The 21,540-nt window shown below is 43.5% G+C and overlaps 5 non-coding genes and 1 pseudogene across 5 annotated transcripts; 2 read left to right on the forward strand and 4 right to left on the reverse strand.

The window, feature by feature from the left end:
• Nucleotides 1-5,646: 5,646 nt before the first annotated feature.
• Nucleotides 5,647-5,718, reverse strand: trnaq-cug (transfer RNA glutamine (anticodon CUG)). Its single transcript has one exon. It is a non-coding gene; the product is annotated as a tRNA-Gln (tRNA).
• Nucleotides 5,719-6,953: 1,235 nt separating this feature from the next.
• Nucleotides 6,954-7,027, forward strand: trnai-aau (transfer RNA isoleucine (anticodon AAU)). Its single transcript has one exon. It is a non-coding gene; the product is annotated as a tRNA-Ile (tRNA).
• Nucleotides 7,028-8,365: 1,338 nt separating this feature from the next.
• On the reverse strand, nt 8,366-8,437 carry trnaq-cug (transfer RNA glutamine (anticodon CUG)). Its single transcript has one exon. It is a non-coding gene; the product is annotated as a tRNA-Gln (tRNA).
• Nucleotides 8,438-9,674: 1,237 nt separating this feature from the next.
• Nucleotides 9,675-9,748, forward strand: trnai-aau (transfer RNA isoleucine (anticodon AAU)). The gene has a single exon. It is a non-coding gene; the product is annotated as a tRNA-Ile (tRNA).
• Nucleotides 9,749-11,086: 1,338 nt separating this feature from the next.
• On the reverse strand, nt 11,087-11,158 carry trnaq-cug (transfer RNA glutamine (anticodon CUG)). Its single transcript has one exon. It is a non-coding gene; the product is annotated as a tRNA-Gln (tRNA).
• A 1,093-nt stretch (nt 11,159-12,251) lies between these two features.
• On the reverse strand, nt 12,252-13,496 carry LOC132882517 (kelch-like protein 10; annotated as a pseudogene).
• Between the last annotated feature and the right edge of the window lie 8,044 nt (nt 13,497-21,540).

Consider the following 21,540-nt stretch of genomic DNA (forward strand, 5'->3'; position numbering starts at 1 on the left):
TAAACAATAAACATGGAGGACATGGAGTCGTTAGTGTTGCTGGTCTTGGTGCTGTGGCTTGTTGTCACCGACAACGCGGACAGATACTGGCAAGAGCGTATAGATGAGGCGAGGCGCATAAGGCTTCAGAAATTCTCGTAATTCATAATTATTCTTCTTCCGGGTTTGCGGTGTTTACAGATCCCAGCGCGCTCGCGGGGCGTGTGTGGGCATGTGAGGACACTCCTCCTCACCAATCAGTGCACAGGGGAGTGTCTGCTCACGCCCCCAGCCTCAGTCGGCACGGTTTGGCTCGCTTCAGCCCCACTCCAAAACGGTGCGAGTTTTAGGGGCTAAGCAGGGCTGAAGCGAGCTGAGTCGTGCTGGTTTTTGGTAGTCGAAACGCGAGCCGTGTCGGGCTGAAGTGAGCTGAAAAAGGGCAGTGGAAAAGGGCCATATGTGTTCACACCAGAAACTACTAAAGCTTTAATGGCTAGAAGTAGGCTAGCTGACTTAGAATGGTGACAAAAGCTACAGCAGCGACTAAAAATAATATCAACATAACGATTTACACAACAGCTTTAGTGGCTTTTGGTCTAAACACACAGCAAGCCTTTCGTGACACACTCTTCCCTGTTGTCTTCTCTCTAATTTCGCGCTGAAAAAAATTGACGCCCCGTCTTGTCAATGGATGGAGCCCGAGCAGTAAATGCGAGACGCCCGCTTTCGCTATTTTAGATGGCTCAAAACCATTACGTTTTAATGAATCAATAAATAACAGTGTAAAACAGTGGACTGTAAAAAAGACCAGGGTTCACAAGTTTTTATTTTGTCACAAAAGGCTTCAAGCATGGGTCAAAGCATAGGCTAACAAGTTTTAGAGTTTACCACTTCACCTTCAGCCTTTTCAGACCCTCACGTGAATATTAACCTCACACGTCCCTGAAATACCAATTACAGAGATAATAGAAAGAAGTTTGTGTTTCTTCTTTTATGTTACCGTTAACTACACAAGCTTTAAGCTAACTTAATATCTGGCAAACGGGAGCTATTATTTTCACCAGAGCTTCGGCTAGCTCTGGCAGTGTTCAACGCAAGCTGTAGCGAACGGCAGTAACTTTGTTATACCGCACAAAATATGAAAACGATTGAAACCATTACTCACCAAATTCAATCCGCTGGTAAATGCAGGTAAATGTGTAAGTTACGCTCTGGTCTGCCTTGTCCCAGGCCATCCTTAAAAAAAAATCCGTTTCCTGTCCACCGGGTGAGCAAAAAAATTTTCAGTCGGGAGGGAGGGATTTTTATTTTTAATTTTTTTTATTATATATGGATGGATAAGAAATCGCAATGCTGTGTTTGCTTTTTTTTCAGTACTTTTTTATTACAAAAGCAGACACATTTAATAAAATGACAGTTTAATCAACTGAAACTTGTACAAAAACTTTAAGTTAGCATTTTAAATGCTGACTGCAACATTTGCAAAACTTTTACAAAGGTACTTAAAATGTCCGACACACGGACTTTTCGTAGTTCTAAATCGACCGTTAGGCCTAGTTCGGATGAAATTACACTATTAAAATGATCACTGAATGATTTGTTTTTCTGAATCTTTACTATTTTGTTGTTCGCTAGAATACCATTTTGCGATTTCACACTTAAGCAAATGTTTGAAAACTCCGGATCTCCTTCCTTCATGGTGGCTGCCATTTTTTTTGTGGCGCATGCGCAGAGCTGATTCGACAGGGCTTTCCACAAGCACCGGCTGCATCCACGCAATTAAGTCCAGCCGGCTACTTTAATGACTATTTTTGTAGCCCACAGGCTCTAAATATTGATTTTCGATTTTAATAAAATTAAATGTTTATCTAACGGACTGACAATAATGTCAAACTGAACCGCACTCATTTAAGTTGTGATTCGCGCTGTTTGTACCGATAATAACCACAAATTCCCCGCCGACTTCGTTGATCAGGGGAGAGGAACTCATCCGCGGCCCCGACATGCGGTGTGTGCGCGCGCGCACTCGGCGGAGGCAGTAGTGTGCGTGCACACTCGGCGGAGGCAGTATGAGCCTTCGTGGAAAGCCCTGGGAATGCGTAAATGTCAAGTTCGAGTTTAGATTTACAAACCCGAAAAAAATGTCGAAAAACCGGCGTTAAAAAAAAAATTTCACCCGCACAAACGGCACTCACCCGGCCGGTGGACCGGAAACAGAACATTTTTTAATAATGGCCCCAGGTGGATATGTCCTGCTTCTCGTTCTCGCAGCTTTGCAATTCAACCACAGGCTCTCTCCATGCACTCCAAGTACACGTGAAGAGTGTGCGCATGATTGGAATAATGGAACGCAGTTGGGCATATGATTGGTTCTCGGCAGCGAAGCAGCCAGGAGGATTTACTGACCGTCCAAGTGTCATTTAAAGGGCCGATTTCTGAAGTGCTTGGTTTGCGTATTAAGTCAATCATATGATAATTAAAAAAAAAAAAAATCTCCTCGGATCTACACGATTCGCGTAGGTCACCCTTTTTGACTTCAAAACGGCGAATTTCGCCGAAAGGTGAGAGATTTTCATGCCTGTCAAATGCTTCTTGTAGCTTAAAAAAAGTCCCAGCAGGTGACTCTGAAGAAAAATACTGTGTGTTTGAACACCGCCCGCTGTAAACACTTTGCATACACCCCAATGACCGACTCCACCGACCGCCACGACACCACCGCGCACGATTCCCTCATCGGCACAGTGGAGCACCACAAATTGCTACCTGGTCTGTGGGAAACACTGCAAGAAACTTAAAATTCCCAATTTCCCCAAAATGTAAAGAAGTTCATTTTAAAACTATAAATAACATTTATCCCTCAAATGAATTTATAAAAAGAAGATTTAAATTTGATGTAGAAAACTGTTATAGTTGCAAAACAGATATGGAAACGACAGAGCACCTGTTTTACAAATGTGAAATTGTCCAAAGTTTGTGGAAATCTCTCCATGATTTAATATTGTCCAGCTCCAGAAACATTGGCTCCTGGTCCTTTCAAAATATTCAAATGGGAGTAATCCTTAAAGATAAGAAAACTGAGTTTTTGGTGAATAATCTCATTATTTTTACAAAATATTACATACACAAGTGTCGATATGCCAAATCCCCCCTTCATGGCCTGCTCTTAAGAATGAACTGTCCTTGTTACAAAATTGTCTGAAATATATAAACAATCCCCATGCAAATAAACTGTACACATTTATAGCAGAAATTAACCTTTCATAAACCCCTTATTCTTTTTTTCCCCTTCTTACATGTATATATGTATTTGATAAGTTTTCTTTTCAGATTATATTTTCAGAGGAGGTGTGATTTTATGTTACTTTTTTTTGTTTGTTTATTCCTTTGTCATGTCTTGGAATGTCTGTCGCTTTGTCTTTCACTTGTTCTTGCTGTTTTGTTGTTGTATTGTATAAATAAATAATAATTTAAAAAAAGATCTGATACCTACACCGAATCGACGTTGTTGCGAGCAGGTCACAAGAAGACTTTAGCCCCCAAAATGTCCGCAAAAAGAAGAAAGGTAGATGCCGAATGCAGGGCTTTCAACAAAAAACATGGATTGCTAAGTATTTATTTACTGAAGTCAGAGATAAAGCCGTGTGTTTAGTTTGTGGAGAGCAGATCCGAAAAACGCCAAATGAGGTGATTAGACTACAAATGTGGGCATCATTATTATAATATGATGCATTTGGTTGATATTTGATATTTGGAGTAGAAAGACAATATTGTGATGTCTTGTGTTTTGGGGTGAAAACACAATAAAGATAGATGGTCTGGATTTAGTAAACGAAAAATGTAACAAATTTTTAAGGCAGTACTTAGTAAACACTTTATCTCCAAGTATAACAAAAAGCTCACTCATTCTGAAAGATTATAACAATTCGGATTTATTATCTATTCGAACAAGACAGGGTTTCCCATACATAGACCATTGTGTGGCGCAGCGCCACACAATGGATTCCTATCGCCACACAATCAGACTCGTGATTTTGAAAATAAAAAAATTCCGTTGCGTATCGTTCCGTTCATTCATAGTGCTCTTTCTTCTCGTTCACGCGCGTGCGCGCACACACCCGCACACACAGAGACAGAAAGACAGAGAGGCATGTACACAGGCCTGCCGTTGCGCATATACCTGGACTGCAAGTAGTCCTGTTAGGCTAATTAAAAATAACGCAGTCTTCCCGATTCGCCTTCCGACCCCTTATTTTAAAAGGTAGCCTACGTCGTGCTCGTGATGAGCTTTATCATAGCCTTCTTGGCTTACAGGAAACGGACATCCCTGAGTCAGGCTATAAACCAATTTCGATGCATACAGTAGCAGCTTGACGCGAGGAACCGGCCTTATTGCATTATCCCGTTTATCCCGCTTCAGCATTCATGCAAGTTATTAATAATGGCTTGACATTCACAATAAATAAGGATTTCCCACTAGCCCAAATAAAATGTTATACTCGCGGGGATGCCTAGTTGATGCTATCTGAAGCATAAAATCTGAATATTTTAAGAAACATCTTTATTAGCTTTATTGGCAAAGTAGAATTGCGAGCGGGATTTCTCAGCTATGAATAGGGCAAGCACATAGAAATTCAGTATTCCTTTGTATATTTTTTGATGTAATAGAAATTTTTAGTGCTTTGATGATGAAGAAAATGTACTTTTTATCCATAGATTAAAACAGACCTCAGGAATAGGCTCCAAGGGGAACACCTGGCAGCCTGCTTACGAATCTCCATAAATGGTCCCGGACCCAATTACTTCCCTTACGATAGGGCACTTGAGTTTTTTTTCAGGAAGCCACGCAGAATTAAATGTTCTGATAGGGCATGCAGGCTTTGCACCAATTAGGGTAATGCGTTTTGATTATTGTTAGTTGCCTTGGTGTTACAGGGATGCAAACACAACCATGGTCAACAAAGAGTGAGGTAGCGTGGCGACGCGGACCCCACACACACACACACACAATATCAGTCAGACAACAGTTTCAACAAAACAGAACATTTATTAATTACTATTATTTATTAATTCAGTTCCCAATCCATCTTCAGTTCCCCACCCCAAAGTCAGTCCATCTTTACTCCTTTTTCTTCCTTTTCTTTGCCACTTCCTGAAGTTTGTGTAGTGCCTTGGATGTATGCACCACGACCTCATAACACACACATGGGTTACACATTACCATTTGATCACTCGATGTTCTAAAATAGCAGCTAGTCGGGTGCTAACGGTTAGCATTTTAACTAAGCCAGACAGCCACAAGCTTTAATAAGACCAATTCTTGCACGTATAGAACGGTATTACGGCACTTAAATATTATCTAGGAACAAAAAACAATAGTCTTTAACCCGTGTAGACACTACGTTGAGAACATAGACAGTCATCATGCAACTCCTCAAATAACATTACGTTTTTCAGGCGTTTTTTACCCCAAGGATAGGTCATGGCTAATATGGTTAGATGAAGGAGGCTAGGTTACGAGAGACAAAGTTAAAATATATATATATACGGTATCTTGAAGAGAACTTGTTCCATGTTGATGGAAACAAAGGGTTTGGGATATGCAAGCTTGCTCAAAAGCAGCCTTCAGGTGAAATACATTATTTAAAGAGGTGCAAAGAGCAGCTTCAGAGGTTCCACTGAGAGTTGAACTCAGACCACTGGATTCAGAGTCCAGAGTGCTAACCATTACACCATGGAACCAAGACACAGCTGCAAGATTGTTTTTACCATCAAATTACTGGCATATAACTGACCTCGCACTGGCAAAAAATTTAGCACCCAATTGGCCAAAGGTGTACACAAACCACCAATCCCGATACCTGGGAATGAATCAGGGACCTTCAGTCTTACGCTCTCCCTACTGAGCTATTTCAGCATGCCCTACAGGGTTTAACTCATGGCTTCTTCCATGCAGTCGGATACAGCCTTTGGCCCTTGTGAAATGTATGCAGCAAGCAGAAATTTGTTTTTGAGATCACATTCCATTATATTACATTATAGGCATTAAGCAGATGCACAACATCAACTCATCAGACTTGGAGGTAGACCGCAAGATTCAAGCTGCCACCAAAGCCTTCGGTGCTTTACAAAAGCAACTATGGTCTCGCCATGACATCAAGAGAACCAGCAAGTTGAAAGTATACAACGCCGCAGTCTTATCACCTCTGCTTTACGCCAACGAATGTATGAGGCTCTACGGTAAACACTTCAAGTATCTGACCAGGCTACAACTGCGATACCTGCATCAAATCCTCAAAATAAGATGGCAGGACAAGGTCCCCGATGTAGAAGTCCTCAGGCGAGCCAAAACAGTAAGCGTGGAAACACTTATCACAGCCTCCCAACTTCGTTGGGGTGGACACGTCTGGCGCACGCTTGACACGCGACTACCCGAAGCCGTTTTCTACGGAGAACTGAGCCTAGGAAAGAGGCTGACAGAAACAAGGAGGACAGAAACTGAGGTACAAAGACGTTTGGAAGAGGAACATGAAGAATGCCCTCATTATCGATCAGTCTTTTAAAACTACCTAATTTCCTGACATGGGATCCTTGGCCTGCTTCTCCTTCTTTTGACGCATGTTTCAGGAAGCAGATGTTGCTTTATTGTTCAGTGTGAGCAATTGGGTCGAGGTTGGTGAGAAGTGGTTCTTCAGAGCACATGGTGGCTTTTGGACCACCATGTTGAAGAAGGGAAGTAGGTGTGCATCCTTCTTTCACATTGTTAAAGCTATCCATGCTGACTTTGCTCAGTAGATAGAATACGTTTTTGAGACTGGATGTCGGGATTTTCATCCCCCTGTGTAAATACTGTATGTGAGTGGGTCGAACTGTGGGCTTCAAAACAATAATCAAGAGAAAAGACATCTGTTCAAGGCAGTCACTGCCTCGTCACTATTTAGTGAAGCACCTCAGCAGCCATGACATTTTTTTTCTTTGGCCAGTTAGCTCAGTTGGTTAAAGTGTGGTGCTAATAACACCAAGTTCACAGATTCAATCCCTGTACTGGCCAGTTCTCTCCTTTTCAGCTCCTGTTGTTGTCAGGACAGGGGAAGCCTTTTTCTGTTGAGGGAAATGTTCTGCAAAACAAGAGCTTCTCTGGTTGTTTTGCAAAATGTCAATCGATTCCTTGTATCTGGATGTGCCATTGAAATACAGTAACTCAACTGATTGCAGGACGCAGGAAATTCAAATACACGCATGAGATTGCCTCAAAGAGAAGCACTAATGAATCTCGTAAAAATCAGTGCTCCTTTTTCAATTCATCTAATTGTGCTTCATTTTGAAAGTAACTTTAATTTCATAAACTCTAAAAGGTATCTTTAGTTGCTTGAATCACTCAAAACCACTCCAAAACATAGCAATTACCGAAGGATCCAGGAAGGTAGTAGCCATTGTTAGGGTATGATAGACAGATAGATGGTCTTTTTCTTTGTATTTTCTCTTCTCTTATTCACCACTAAATAATACAGTCATTAGCTAACTGATTTTCCAGAAAGTCCATAGTGAGAATTCACCAGTTGACCACTATTTCATTCTGAGCGGACTGACTCAGGTGTTTTTCATTTAAAGTGCACAGGATCTGATCAGAACTTGAGCTCGTTCACAGCCCAACCCACACAATCCAATCTGGCAACAGAGGGTACAATGGATGGTCCATCACACCATGTGAGCAGACCAAGTGAGTTAAACATTGATGGGCAGTTATCACTCTGATTTGGTTCTAGGGGCACAGCCAATTATGCTTTCCATCCATCCATTATCTGTAACCACTTATCTTGTACAGGGTCGCAAGCAAGGTGGGGCCTATTCCAGCTGACTATGGGCGAGAGGCAGGGCACACCCTGGACAAGTCACCAGATCATCACAGGGCTAACACATAAAGACAAACAACCATTCACACCTACAGTCAATTTAGACCCACCAATTAACCTAACCTGCATGTCTTCAGGGGAAAACAGAGCACCCAGAGGAAACCCACACAGGCACAGGAAGAACATGCATACTCCACACAGAAAGGCCCCCATCAGCCACTGGGCTCAAACCCAGAACATGCTGGCTGTGAGGCGACAGCGTTAACCACTACACGACTGTGCCACCGCCAACTGTTCTAATGCTCCCCGAGCCACCATGTTGCACCCAAATCCAGACCTATAGTGCCCAATATCATTGAAGCTGTGATGGTACTGGAATAAACCTCAGATCCAAAATTGCAGAAGTGGACCATACCTATCTTGAAGAGAACTTGTTCCATGTTGATGGAAACAAAGGGTTTGGGATATGCAAGCTTGCTCAAAAGCAGCCTTCAGGTGAAATACATTATTTAAAGAGGTGCAAAGAGCAGCTTCAGAGGTTCCACTGAGAGTTGAACTCAGACCACTGGATTCAGAGTCCAGAGTGCTAACCATTACATCATGGAACCAAGACACAGCTGCAAGATTGTTTTTACCATCAAATTACTGCCATATAACTGACCTCGCTCTGGCAAAAAATTTAGCACCCACTTGGCCAAAGGTGTACACAAACCACCAATCCCGATACCCGGGAATGAATCAGGGACCTTCAGTCTTACGCTCTCCCTACTGAGCTATTTCAGCATGCCCTACAGGGTTTAACTCATGGCTTCTTCCATGCAGTCGGATACAGCCTCTGGCCCTTGTGAAATGTATGCAGCAAGCAGAAATTTGTTTTTGAGATCACATTCCATTATATTACATTATAGGCATTAAGCAGATGCACAACATCAACTCATCAGACTTGGAGGTAGACCGCCAGATTCAAGCTGCCACCAAAGCCTTCGGTGCTTTACAAAAGCAACTATGGTCTCGCCATGACATCAAGAGAACCAGCAAGTTGAAAGTATACAACGCCGCAGTCTTATCACCTCTGCTTTACGCCAACGAATGTATGAGGCTCTACGGTAAACACTTCAAGTATCTGACCAGGCTACAACTGCGATACCTGCATCAAATCCTCAAAATAAGATGGCAGGACAAGGTCCCCGATGTAGAAGTCCTCAGGCGAGCCAAAACAGTAAGCGTTGAAACACTTATCACAGCCTCCCAACTTCGTTGGGCTGGACACGTCTGGCGCACGCTTGACACGCGACTACCCGAAGCCGTTTTCTACGGAGAACTGAGCCTAGGAAAGAGGCTGACAGAAACAAGGAGGACAGAAACTGAGGTACAAAGACGTTTGGAAGAGGAACATGAAGAATGCCCTCATTATCGATCAGTCTTTTAAAACTACCTAATTTCCTGACATGGGATCCTTGGCCTGCTTCTCCTTCTTTTGACGCATGTTTCAGGAAGCAGATGTTGCTTTATTGTTCAGTGTGAGCAATTGGGTCGAGGTTGGTGAGAAGTGGTTCTTCAGAGCACATGGTGGCTTTTGGACCACCATGTTGAAGAAGGGAAGTAGGTGTGCATCCTTCTTTCACATTGTTAAAGCTATCCATGCTGACTTTGCTCAGTAGATAGAATACGTTTTTGAGACTGGATGTCGGGATTTTCATCCCCCTGTGTAAATACTGTATGTGAGTGGGTCGAACTGTGGGCTTCAAAACAATAATCAAGAGAAAAGACATCTGTTCAAGGCATAGTCACTGCCTCGTCACTATTTAGTGAAGCACCTCAGCAGCCATGACATTTTTTTTCTTTGGCCAGTTAGCTCAGTTGGTTAGAGTGTGGTGCTAATAACACCAAGGTCACAGGTTCAATCCCTGTACTGGCCAGACCTCTCCTTTACAGGTCCTGTTGTTGTCAGGACAGGGGAAGCCTTTTTCTGTTGAGGGAAATGTTCTGCAAAACAAGAGCTTCTCTGGTTGTTTTGCAAAATGTCAATCGATTCCTTGTATCTGGATGTGCCATTGAAATACAGTAACTCAACTGATTGCAGGACGCAGGAAATTCAAATACACGCATGAGATTGCCTCAAAGAGAAGCACTAATGAATCTCGTAAAAATCAGTGCTCCTTTTTCAATTCATCTAATTGTGCTTCATTTTGAAAGTAACTTTAATTTCATAAACTCTAAAAGGTATCTTTAGTTGCTTGAATCACTCAAAACCACTCCAAAACATAGCAATTACCGAAGGATCCAGGAAGGTAGTAGCCATTGTTAGGGTATGATAGACAGATAGATGGTCTTTTTCTTTGTATTTTCTCTTCTCTTATTCACCACTAAATAATACAGTCATTAGCTAACTGCTTTTCCAGAAAGTCCATAGTGAGAATTCACCAGTTGAACACTATTTCATTCTCAGCGGACTGACTCAGGTGTTTTTCATTTAAAGTGCACAGGATCTGATCAGAACTTGAGCTCGTTCACAGCCCAACCCACACAATCCAATCTGGCAACAGAGGGTACAATGGATGGTCCATCACACCATGTGAGCAGACCAAGTGAGTTAAACATTGATGGGCAGTTATCACTCTGATTTGGTTCTAGGGGCACAGCCAATTATGCTTTCCATCCATCCATTATCTGTAACCACTTATCTTGTACAGGGTCGCAAGCAAGGTGGGGCCTATTCCAGCTGACTATGGGCGAGAGGCAGGGCACACCCTGGACAAGTCACCAGATCATCACAGGGCTAACACATAAAGACAAACAACCATTCACACCTACAGTCAAATTAGACCCACCAATTAACCTAACCTGCATGTCTTCAGGGGAAAACAGAGCTCCCAGAGGAAACCCACACAGGCACAGGAAGAACATGCATACTCCACACAGAAAGGCCCCCATCAGCCACTGGGCTCAAACCCAGAACATGCTGGCTGTGAGGCGACAGCGTTAACCACTACACGACTGTGCCACCGCCAACTGTTCTAATGCTCCCCGAGCCACCATGTTGCACCCAAATCCAGACCTATAGTGCCCAATATCATTGAAGCTGTGATGGTACTGGAATAAACCTCAGATCCAAAATTGCAGAAGTGGACCATACCTATCTTGAAGAGAACTTGTTCCATGTTGATGGAAACAAAGGGTTTGGGATAAGCAAGCTTGCTCAAAAGCAGCCTTCAGGTGAAATACATTATTTAAAGAGGTGCAAAGAGCAGCTTCAGAGGTTCTACTGAGAGTTGAACTCAGACCACTGGATTCAGAGTCCAGAGTGCTAACCATTACACCATGGAACCAAGACACAGCTGCAAGATTGTTTTTACCATCAAATTACTGCCATATAACTGACCTCGCTCTGGCAAAAAATTTAGCACCCACTTGGCCAAAATGTGTACACAAACCACCAATCCCGATACCCGGGAATGAATCAAGGACCTTCAGTCTTACGCTCTCCCTACTGAGCTATTTCAGCATGCCCTACAGGGTTTAACTCATGGCTTCTTCCATGCAGTCGGATACAGCCTCTGGCCCTTGTGAAATGTATGCAGCAAGCAGAAATTTGTTTTTGAGATCACATTCCATTATATTACATTATAGGCATTAAGCAGATGCACAACATCAACTCATCAGACTTGGAGGTAGACCGCCAGATTCAAGCTGCCACCAAAGCCTTCGGTGCTTTACAAAAGTTACTATGGTCTCGCCATGACATCAAGAGAACCAGCAAGTTGAAAGTATACAACGCCGCCGTCTTATCACCTCTGCTTTACGCCAACGAATGTATGAGGCTCTACGGTAAACTGATTGGATAAAATTAATATCATGGTGGGCTGTTCAAACTGCGGAAATAGTTTGCTCAAGCTACTTTCAAAACACTATAACTTTCCAACCTTAGAACAAAAAACTTTTGTAAGTCTTGAATAAGGTTCATCAATGTGTGTTTTATTGTTATATTTACTCTATATATTGCCCTCTGTTCCCCTTTAACAGACACTGTAGTCCAGGGGTCACGTCCCCACATGGGATCGCTTGACTTACAAATGGGATTGCAAGAGAAGCTCCTCTTTTGTTTCATTCATTTATTTTATAAATTAATATTAGAAATATTGATTATCACATCTGCCAATATTTTAAATGTTACTAGAAGCCACATTTCATTTAATAGACTATGTGTCATTTGAATCATTCTCACTATCCTGCCACGATACACTAGTGGAGTTCAGCTATAAAAATAGACAAACGTCCCAGTCCATGTGATTGATGTTAAACACAGGCTACATATTTTACTGTGCTCTTAAAATGTTCAAAATATTAATTACAAATGTAGGATGGTGAAGACTTTAGGGTCATTTGCCCAAAAAGTTCAGGAATGTCTGCTGTAGTCTATTTCTACACACACACTCGCCGCACACACTGAACACTTGTTTTGTGCATCAGTGCAATCATACTCCACTGATTATTCTCAGGTTCATATCACTCAACTGTGTTGCCATCAAATCCTCCCATTGCAGAGATATGACCGTCTAGTGTGCACACATACACACACACACAACACTGACGAGAGTGCATGAGAATCACCTAAGCCCAGGTTCTTGTGATGGGCTCAAACCTTCTCACACTGTTTAAGTAATTGTCACCACCGAATCCTCTGATGCAGTACACAAAGTCATTCAGATAAACCATCCCGTGATAGGCTCTTGGGCTCTCATCAGGGCATATCACACTGACCCAGAGATCCGCTTGCATATCATACGTTACTATGGCATAGTTGGGACTGTCATGGCTCCAGCCACCAATGGCTAGAAGAACGGCATTGGGCAGGCGAGGCTGCGTGAAGTCAGAACTGAGAGATTCATTCAGGTTGAGCCCATAGATGTTCTTCAGAACTCTGGTGATGATCGGCTTACATGCTGCATTATCTGTTACAAAAGCGTTGCTCCTCACATGTTTCATAAAGTAACTGTGCGTCAGTAGCTCCATACGCACCTTGGGCAGTAACACGCCCATATGAGCGTTCCGATTCTGCGGTGCATGTCTGACCCACTGTAAGATGGTCTCAAACACCACGTTCTCCTGTTTCACGTTCAGCTCATCATTCTCAATTATCTCACCAAGCTGCTCAACCGTCAGGTCCAGGAGCTCCTCAAAGACGTGCACTATCTTCTCAAAGTTGTGTAAGATAAACTGGAAGGCCTACTGCTTCAACATCTCACAGATATCAAAGTGAGGAAGACAGCAGATGCCAATGCAGTTCTCCAAACACAGCTAAGCCTTCAGGAATGCGCAGCGCTCATTCACCAGGCTGCTCACTGCCAGGTAATCAGCAGTGATCAGCAGCTCATGCACATTTTCCTCCGTGATGTTAACACGATATCTATACACATACTCCATGATCAGCTCCATCATCTTAGAGGAAATGTCAGGGACACTGTACTTATCTGGAGGGTAGCAGCTGTTAGTGAACAAAGTCGTGAAGTATGAGCTGCAGCAACACAGGATGATCTCGTGCGCGTGGAACTCAGCACCATCAACTTTGATGAGTACATCACAGAGCTTCTTCTCGAACCACAGTTCATCGATGACATTGTAGCCTGTTGTCCTCGCCATTTATTTCTCTTCTTCCTGCTTACTCATATTCAGTTCAGTGTGTTTGTGCTGATGGTACAAATGAGTTTTTAAACCCAAACTGTTTTTAAACACAAACAGTTCTAATTCCTTAAATATGTATGAATACAATATGGAGTGTATGTGAGAGAAACTCTGTAATTCAGGATAAATCTCTGTAAAGGGGGTTTGTAAAAACAGCTTTTAAAGCCTGTGTCCAAAATGTGTACATGTTCACTGTAAAGAACATTTTACTTCCCTGAAAAATGCCAGCTCCAGGGTGAAATGTCCAAATGCAATTAATTATATGTTAAAATTATGAAATATTGTTGAGGAAATAGTTATTTATTTATTTGATTGATTGATGTTTCTTTATTCAGGTAAATATCAACTTTCCATAATACATTATCATCTGTATATGATCACATACGGTGGCACGGTGGTGTAGTGGTTAGCACTGTCGCCTCACAGCAAGAAGGTCCGGGTTCAAGCCCCATGGCCGGCGAGGGTCTTTCTGTGTGGAGTTTGCATGTTGTCCGCATGGGTTTCCTCTGGGTGCTCTGGTTTCCCCCACAGTCCAAAGACATGCAGGTTAGGTTAACTGGTGACTCTAAATTGACCGTAGGTGTGAATGTGAATGGTTGTCTGTGTCTATGTGTCAGCCCTGTGATGACCTGGCGACTTGTCCAGGGTGTACCCCACCTTGCGCCCGTAGTCAGCTGGGATAGGCTCCAGCTTGCCTGCGACCCTGTAGAAGGATAAAGCGGCTAGAGATAATGAGATGAGAATAATATTAACTAAGTTCCTATCTTTCACCAATTTCTTGATACAGGCCATTTAAAATATGCAGATCATTAATCTGACCTGTCAAGGTCACTCCAGGGCAAAACCAATGCTCCCAAATGAAAGCCCATATATGACTTCCTGTTCATGGTTAATAGTAACTATGGCCTTACCTTGTGCCGTTTTTGAGATATAGGCCATTGAAAATACATGACATAATATTGACCTAGGTCAATAGGTCAAAACTATAAATAGTCATTAAAACATGTTTTTCTATGGCAAAGGAGCAAGACTAACTCAAAGACCATGAAAAATGGCGGCACAGTGGTGTAAATGGTTAGCACGGTCGCCTCACAGCAAGACGGTTCTGGGTTTGAGCCCAGCGGCCGGTGGGGGCCGTTCTGTGTGAAGTTTGCATGTTCTCCCCGTGTCTGTGTGGGTTTCCTCCGGGTGCTCTGGTTTCCCTCACAGTTCAAAGACATGCAGTTAGGTTAATATGGGATGGCCTTGGGCTGAGGTGCCCTTGAGTGAGGCACCGAACTCCTCCCCGGGCGCTGTTAGCATGGCTGCCACTGCTCTGGATATGTGTGTGCTCATTACTCACACGTGTGTGCAGTGTGTGTTCAGATGGGTTAAATGCAGAGAAGAATTTCACAAGTGTGTGATGAATAAAGTTGTTATTGTTCTTCTTCTAAATAGACAAAACTTTGACTTTTTGCTAGAGTCACCTAATTTTTTTTCCTCTCTCTCTCTCTACACCCTGTTTGCACTGTTATTGGAGATGCTTTAATCTCATTGTACATGTGTATAATGACAATAAAGGCATTCTCTTCTATTCTAGTTGAGAAGTTCAAGGTCATGTAACTCAGTCAAAATAGGTCAAGTCGCTTAACTGATGCAAAATATTTTGAAGCCCTGCAAATAGGGTCTCCGTACCCAATTTGGTGAAAATTCATGAAAAAATGAAGGAGTAGCGATTTAACATATAAGTGACCTTTGACCTAATTCTGGCAAAGGGTCAAGGTCAGAGGTCAAATGAGTGAAAAAAAGTATTAAGGTATAAGGGCCATGGAAGATGGCATGAAAGAATTTTGTCTAGCTTGTCCTGGTACTGTGCCAGGTGGTCCCATTCATAGCCATTCCTGAAAAATTTATGATGTCATAAAATGACGTCATGACATCAGTTGTCGTCATGCATGATATGGAGAGTACAGATAGTCACTACCTATATGCACACCAAGTTTCATGCAGAAATCTTAAAAACTGAGCAAGAAATGACCCTTGTCTAATTACTACTACAACATGTACACTAAACCTAAGCAATTTCAAGATCCCATTTTCAGAGAGATCACGTGACGCATCTATGGAGTTGCACGCTCACTGAGGGAGCTCCTGACACAAAGCCACCTTTTTTCAAAGTTTAACCTCATTTATATCGATTGTGTTGATTTATTTTTGCCGGTTTACTTTTCTAAATGTCTACGGTGCGTAAACAGCTGACTTTAATGCCCTCATCCTCAAAGCAAAAGAAGGAAAAAGTTAAGGGAAAGTTCTGATACTGGAGCTACAGCTAATGTTAAAATGGCGGACACTCTGGCAAGACTTGAGTGCGTACTGAAGTCTGAAATGGCAACGATGAGAAGCGAACTATCCTCTCATATGGCTACTGCGTGTTTGAAAATTGAATCGATATCAGGGGAACAGAGAGAACAAAAGAAAATCCTGAATGGCCATGCCCGTCGTTTGGACACTGTCAAACAACAGCTAGTTGAACTACAAGACCGTAGCAGACGTAATAACCTCCATCTGCTTGGGCTCCCCAAAGGTATGGAGAAGGATGATGCAGTAGGCTTTCTCAAAAGATCTCTACCTATTTGGCTACCAATGCTGGTGGACAGAGAGACTGAAACAGAAAGAGCTCATCGCATTTACGTCAGTGCCGCTAACAAGAGACCCCGAGTCGTCATTTTCAAGCTTCTCCGTTTCAACGACCGAGATGTCATACTACGTGAAGTTAGGAAACATGGGCCGATTCGTCTGGACGACGGAGTGATCCTCAGCTTTTTTCCTGACTACTCTCCCACTACTGCCAAGAAACGAAGCTCGTTTACTGCAGTGAGGAAGGAGCTGAGGGATAAGGGAGTTCAGACCTTTCTTCAGTATCCAGCAACTTTGAAAGTGACTTTTAATGGTGAGACTTCCTTTTTGCAAACACCGGAGGAGGCACGTCAGGTCCTCGACTCCTTATCTGAAACTATTGATACAGGTAACATTAGTCCACTAGACTAATGTTTGGATTGTTTCATGCTAGGACCTATGTTGGTATTGTTTTCATGCTAGCCAAGCCATGTTGCCATCATCGTCCTTTAACTGGCCGTAACAGCAGGTCTTGGTGTCATTTTTTCCTCTCCTTTGAGTTAAACCTACAAACAGTGTTTTCTGAGCTTTATGATACCTTATACCATGTTTTCGAGGAAAGTGCTAATTCTATCGGCAATTATGCTTGACCCCCTTTTTTTTATATATAATGGGAGAATTTTATCACTTTTTTTAATCACTATCTATAGGCTAGCCTTATGGATGTCTCAAGAACTCAGATCTGTTTTAGTTTTAGGCTACATTGCTGTTTATATAACATGGCTAACCTATGTTTTTTTTTCTTTTTTCTCCTACCTCACACTAAAGCATAGAGGTGATGGTCTTTGTATTAGATAATTGGGCTTGTGTCAGATCCCAGATTATGTGCACACCAGTGCTGATGTCACGGATTACTAAGAGCAGGGCTCTCAAGTCTCACGCATTGAGCGTGACAGTCACGCTTTTCGGTCTTTTGTCACGCACTCCCGCCACACATTGTATTTCTCATGTTGAAAAAAAATTATAATATAAATTTCTCTGGCGCGCCGCTATCGCTATGGAAATGGCAGGAAACAAGCACGTCTCCCATGAGTCGAGCCTGCCACTTACCAGCCAATCAAATAAAGGAAAAGGGCGGGGCTACACAATAGTCAATCAGAAGCACTATTGTATCTGGGTCGATAACAGCTCCACTTGTTCACAGGCAATAACAGACGCTGGTCAGTAATAATAACAGTGACACTAACGTGTGTTTAAAGTGCTGATGACACGAACATGACTCTATGCAATTTCTTAAATAAACTATACAACATGGCAAACATGTTAGATTTCTGTTATAATTACGTGAAAAGAAGCTGTTGTTACGCGAATATCCAACTTTTAATTGCACAGCGCAAGAAAACTGGGTCCGTGGCTCGCGGCCATGCTGTGACGTCAGCGGAAGAACACGCTGCGGTTCACTGGCTGTTCTACTCAATGGAAATGGCGCATGAAAACGCCGGTCTACTTGGCAGCTGGCATCACAGTTCTGAACAAAAGAACAACCAAATACTGGTACTTTAAGCAGTGATCATGATGGCATGATTTTATCTGATTTTAAATAAATGAGATTGATAATAATGTGAATGTTCACAACTAGTACATACAAACTCTGCAGCTTCTCATTCAGCAGCTGCGTCATACTCCGCAAAAACATCAGCAAGAACCTACAATATAAATGGAAATGCAATACACTAAGCTCAAATGACTTTTGGAAAGTATAATTTCTAAATTTTTTCTACATATTCTTGAAGTCGGTCATAGGGGTACTTTCTACCGTTCCCTAACAATGCATGGCAAAGGGTAAAGTGTAGTGTTGCTACGAGTACTTGCTAAAGCCTCCGGTGGAAGATCCTCGATGTGCTGATAAGACATACAGTTCTATATAACACACAAGTGTCACGATAATCACAAAACAGATGCAAATTGTTAAAATACCTAATTTTTAAGCAATCATGTGTTGATCTCTTCCGAATAGAATCTATGATAGCCTACCCTCTTTACCCTTTGCCTCTCGTTGCTAGGCGGCAGTTACATGAAAGCCGCAAGCTTTCACAAGCAAATACATGACTGATATCACGCCGACTTTATGATTACATTTATGATTATCATGAATGTGTACTCTATGATGTGTACTCTATGAGCGCTCTGGAGCGAGTCACTTCCAAGATGGCCACGCAGACTGCAGTGTTACTATTTTTAGCATCATGTCGGAGCACTCTATAGCTCTACGTACCTTTATCTTGTCGTTTCTCAACACATGTTCTGACAGGAGGACTGTCTTTGGAGGAGTCGCCTTGTCCCAGGCGACTGCTGGATCCGGCGTAGCTACTAGTAGACCCCCTCCGGAATACTGTAGGCACTGCTGATGGTAGCAACACACATTTGTGCTGAACTGCACACCCAAGAGATTCTTTTAAGCTGGGAAGGGTGTCAAAACAATCCAAATCGAAGTGTTCAGAGCACAGGAGAGATGTTGGTGAGGGCTCCCACTTGTCACGAGTGCGCCTGACTTGCTTCACCCACTTCGCATGCAGCTCGGGATCTCTGGGAAACTTGAATAAACTTACTCCATCCTTGTGGGTTTTGGAGCAAAAGCCGGCAACACAACGCGAAGGCATAATAACTATATATATATATATATATATATATATATATATATTAGTGCTGTCAAAAATGTCGCGTTATTAACGCGTTAACTTGACTCAATTTTAACGGCGATAATTTTTTTATCGCGAGATTAACGCTCTGTGACATGATGCCAGGCCCCGCACAGCCAGAGTCCTCTGCCCTCCCCCGAAGAGCCACGGTGCTCGGCTGGTTTCGTTTTCCCATCGGCGGCTCCAGCCCCACTTTGCAGTGGCTGTGACGTGTTATGCTCTGCAATAAAAAAAAACAAACATTGGTACAACCAGTGTTTGAACTATGCCGATATTTTCGGGGGGGTCCCTTATTTTCCCTTGGGGGGGTGCTTGCGCTTGTCTCAGAGCGCGGCTCTCCATCGCGCGCTCACTTCGGATATGCAAATGCTTCCCGTTACACATGATTGCTATGTCAATAAACATCATTTTGCCAATATTTTAGAGACCCCCCAACATTTCCCAAATCATGTTTTCAAGGGATCTCATGTCTGTTTCAGGGGATCTCGGATCCCCCGAGTACCCCCGTAGTTCGAACGGTGAGTAAGCCCATTCACTTTTTTATGCTGATAAGAGAATTACAATGGCTTTTCATGTGACAAAAATGTGCGATTAAATTGCGATTAATCGCGAGTTAACTACGACAGTCGCGACATTAATCGCAATTAAATATTTTAATCGCTTGACAGCAGTAATATATATATATATATAAAATTTATAATGTATAATAATAATACTAATAATGATAAACTGAACACCTGTCGCATCAACAACAAACTGGTAAGTGAGGAGGAAGATTCTTTCGCTGACGTCATATAGCCCCTCCTCCTCATTCGTCTCCTGGGTGCTGCAGCCCTGTCAAATTTGCCCAAATAGCCGCGTTTTTTTTTTTATCATAACTTGTAAAATAGGCGCCTTCGTGAATTAATATATGGATAATCGGGAATTACTTTTTATGTTATAAAACATCGCCAAAGATGTCAAAAACATGTCATCAGACCTTTAAAGCAGCATGTGAATACCAGTAAGAGTGAAGTTTTTTTTTAAGTTTGTCATTAGTTATGAAAGACCCGTTTGTGAAAGATTAAGTTTGTATTGTTCCAGCAGGCAGCACTGGCCTTTCTGGTCAGAGCTGTGGAGTATGCCATGGATAAACTCCTGTTGGAAGATGCTCTCCTGAAGCATGCGAGATTTATTGATGTGCAGCTGAGGGCTGAGTGTGGGGTTGAAGATGTCCTCTACTTTCTAGACAGGCAAGGGTTTTCACATAATGACTACATATTTTTAAGTTTAATGGTCATGATCACAAAACAAATCTGTCTCTCACTGCATTCTAATCAGTCTTGTACACATTGTGCTCTTTTTAAGATACCAGGAACTCCTTCCTTTTCATGACCCAAAGGAACAGGACCAAATAAGCAGTGGCGTGCACAGACATTTTGGGGAGCAAGTGCTCTGGGGGGAAAATAGGGCACTTTTTTGCGCATGTGGAACACATTATTATAAAAGTCTGAGATTTAACCCTCCTCTTGTGTTCGGGTCGCCACTGACCCGTTTTAGTTTTTAAAGGTGTAAAACAACCACTTAATGTTAATTTATTACATCAAGGCTTTTTGACTTTGCCAGGAATCTCTAGTTGAACAAAATAGAAAAAGAAATTTTTGTTTTCCTAAATCTGAAAATGGTCTAGCAAAAAATATAATACTTATGTGCAGTTGTTTCTGTATGCGACGGGCTACTTCATGACAAAATAATTACAGCTTGGGGTACAATTACAGCTCGCGCTCAATGGGGCGAGGACGGGACACAGAAGGAAGGGGAGAGAGAGAGAGAGAGAGAGAGAAGAGGAGAGAAGAGTAGACGCCATCTGCTGTCCTGCTCCCGGAACAGCCGCCAAATGATCCTCCGCCAGCTCCACTGCCTGATCCAGCGACGCCGGGCAGTGGCACTGGACCCACTCCGCGGTTCCTGCGGGTAAGCGAGCAACGAACTGTTCCAGCACCACCTGGTCGATGATCCCCTCGGCATCACGGTCTTCAGCCCTCAGCCACCACCAGCAGGCGTCCCGGAGCTGCTGGCCGAACGCGAACGGCCGGCCGACTTCCTCCAAGCGCAGAGCGCGGAAGCGCTGGCGCTGTTGCTTGGGAGTGCGCCCCACGCGCTGGAGGACGGCCCGGCGGAGGTCCGCGCAGGCCAGCCGGCGGTCGGCGGGGAGCTGTAGCGCGGCCAGCTGTGCCTCTCCCGTTAGGAGGGGGAGGAGGCGCACCGCGCGCTGCTCCATCGGCCACCCCGAGGCTTCTGCGACCTGTTCAAATAGCGTGATGAATGTCTCGGGGTCGTCCTGCGGGCCCATCTTGGTGATGGTGAGGGGAGACGGGCCCGCGGCCGGAGCGCTGGTGGACCCCGCCGACGCGAGGAGGTGCCAGAATGCCTCGCAGTCTTCCTGCTGTGCCAGCACCAGGGCTTCAAAGCGCCGCTCTTGTTCCTTCCGGAGGGTGACGAGCGCCTGGTGCTGGCTTTGCTGGGCCGTGGCGAGGGTGTGGACCAGGTCGGCGAACGGGGAGGACTCCATGGGGCTGATCGGTGGGTGCTCCACTCTGGATCCCGGGTTTCGGCACCACTGTAACGGTTCGCTACGTGTGGGCGGAGCACAGAGGACGGCAGGACAGAGATCAGGTGCACACAGAGGCTTTATTGCCGCACTTTTCAGTCTGACAATAGACAGATTCCAAACACACCGAGACACACACTAGCGT

This window comes from Neoarius graeffei, chromosome 3 (genome assembly GCF_027579695.1).
Source record: "Neoarius graeffei isolate fNeoGra1 chromosome 3, fNeoGra1.pri, whole genome shotgun sequence".
In the NCBI taxonomy this organism is placed as follows: domain Eukaryota; kingdom Metazoa; phylum Chordata; class Actinopteri; order Siluriformes; family Ariidae; genus Neoarius; species Neoarius graeffei.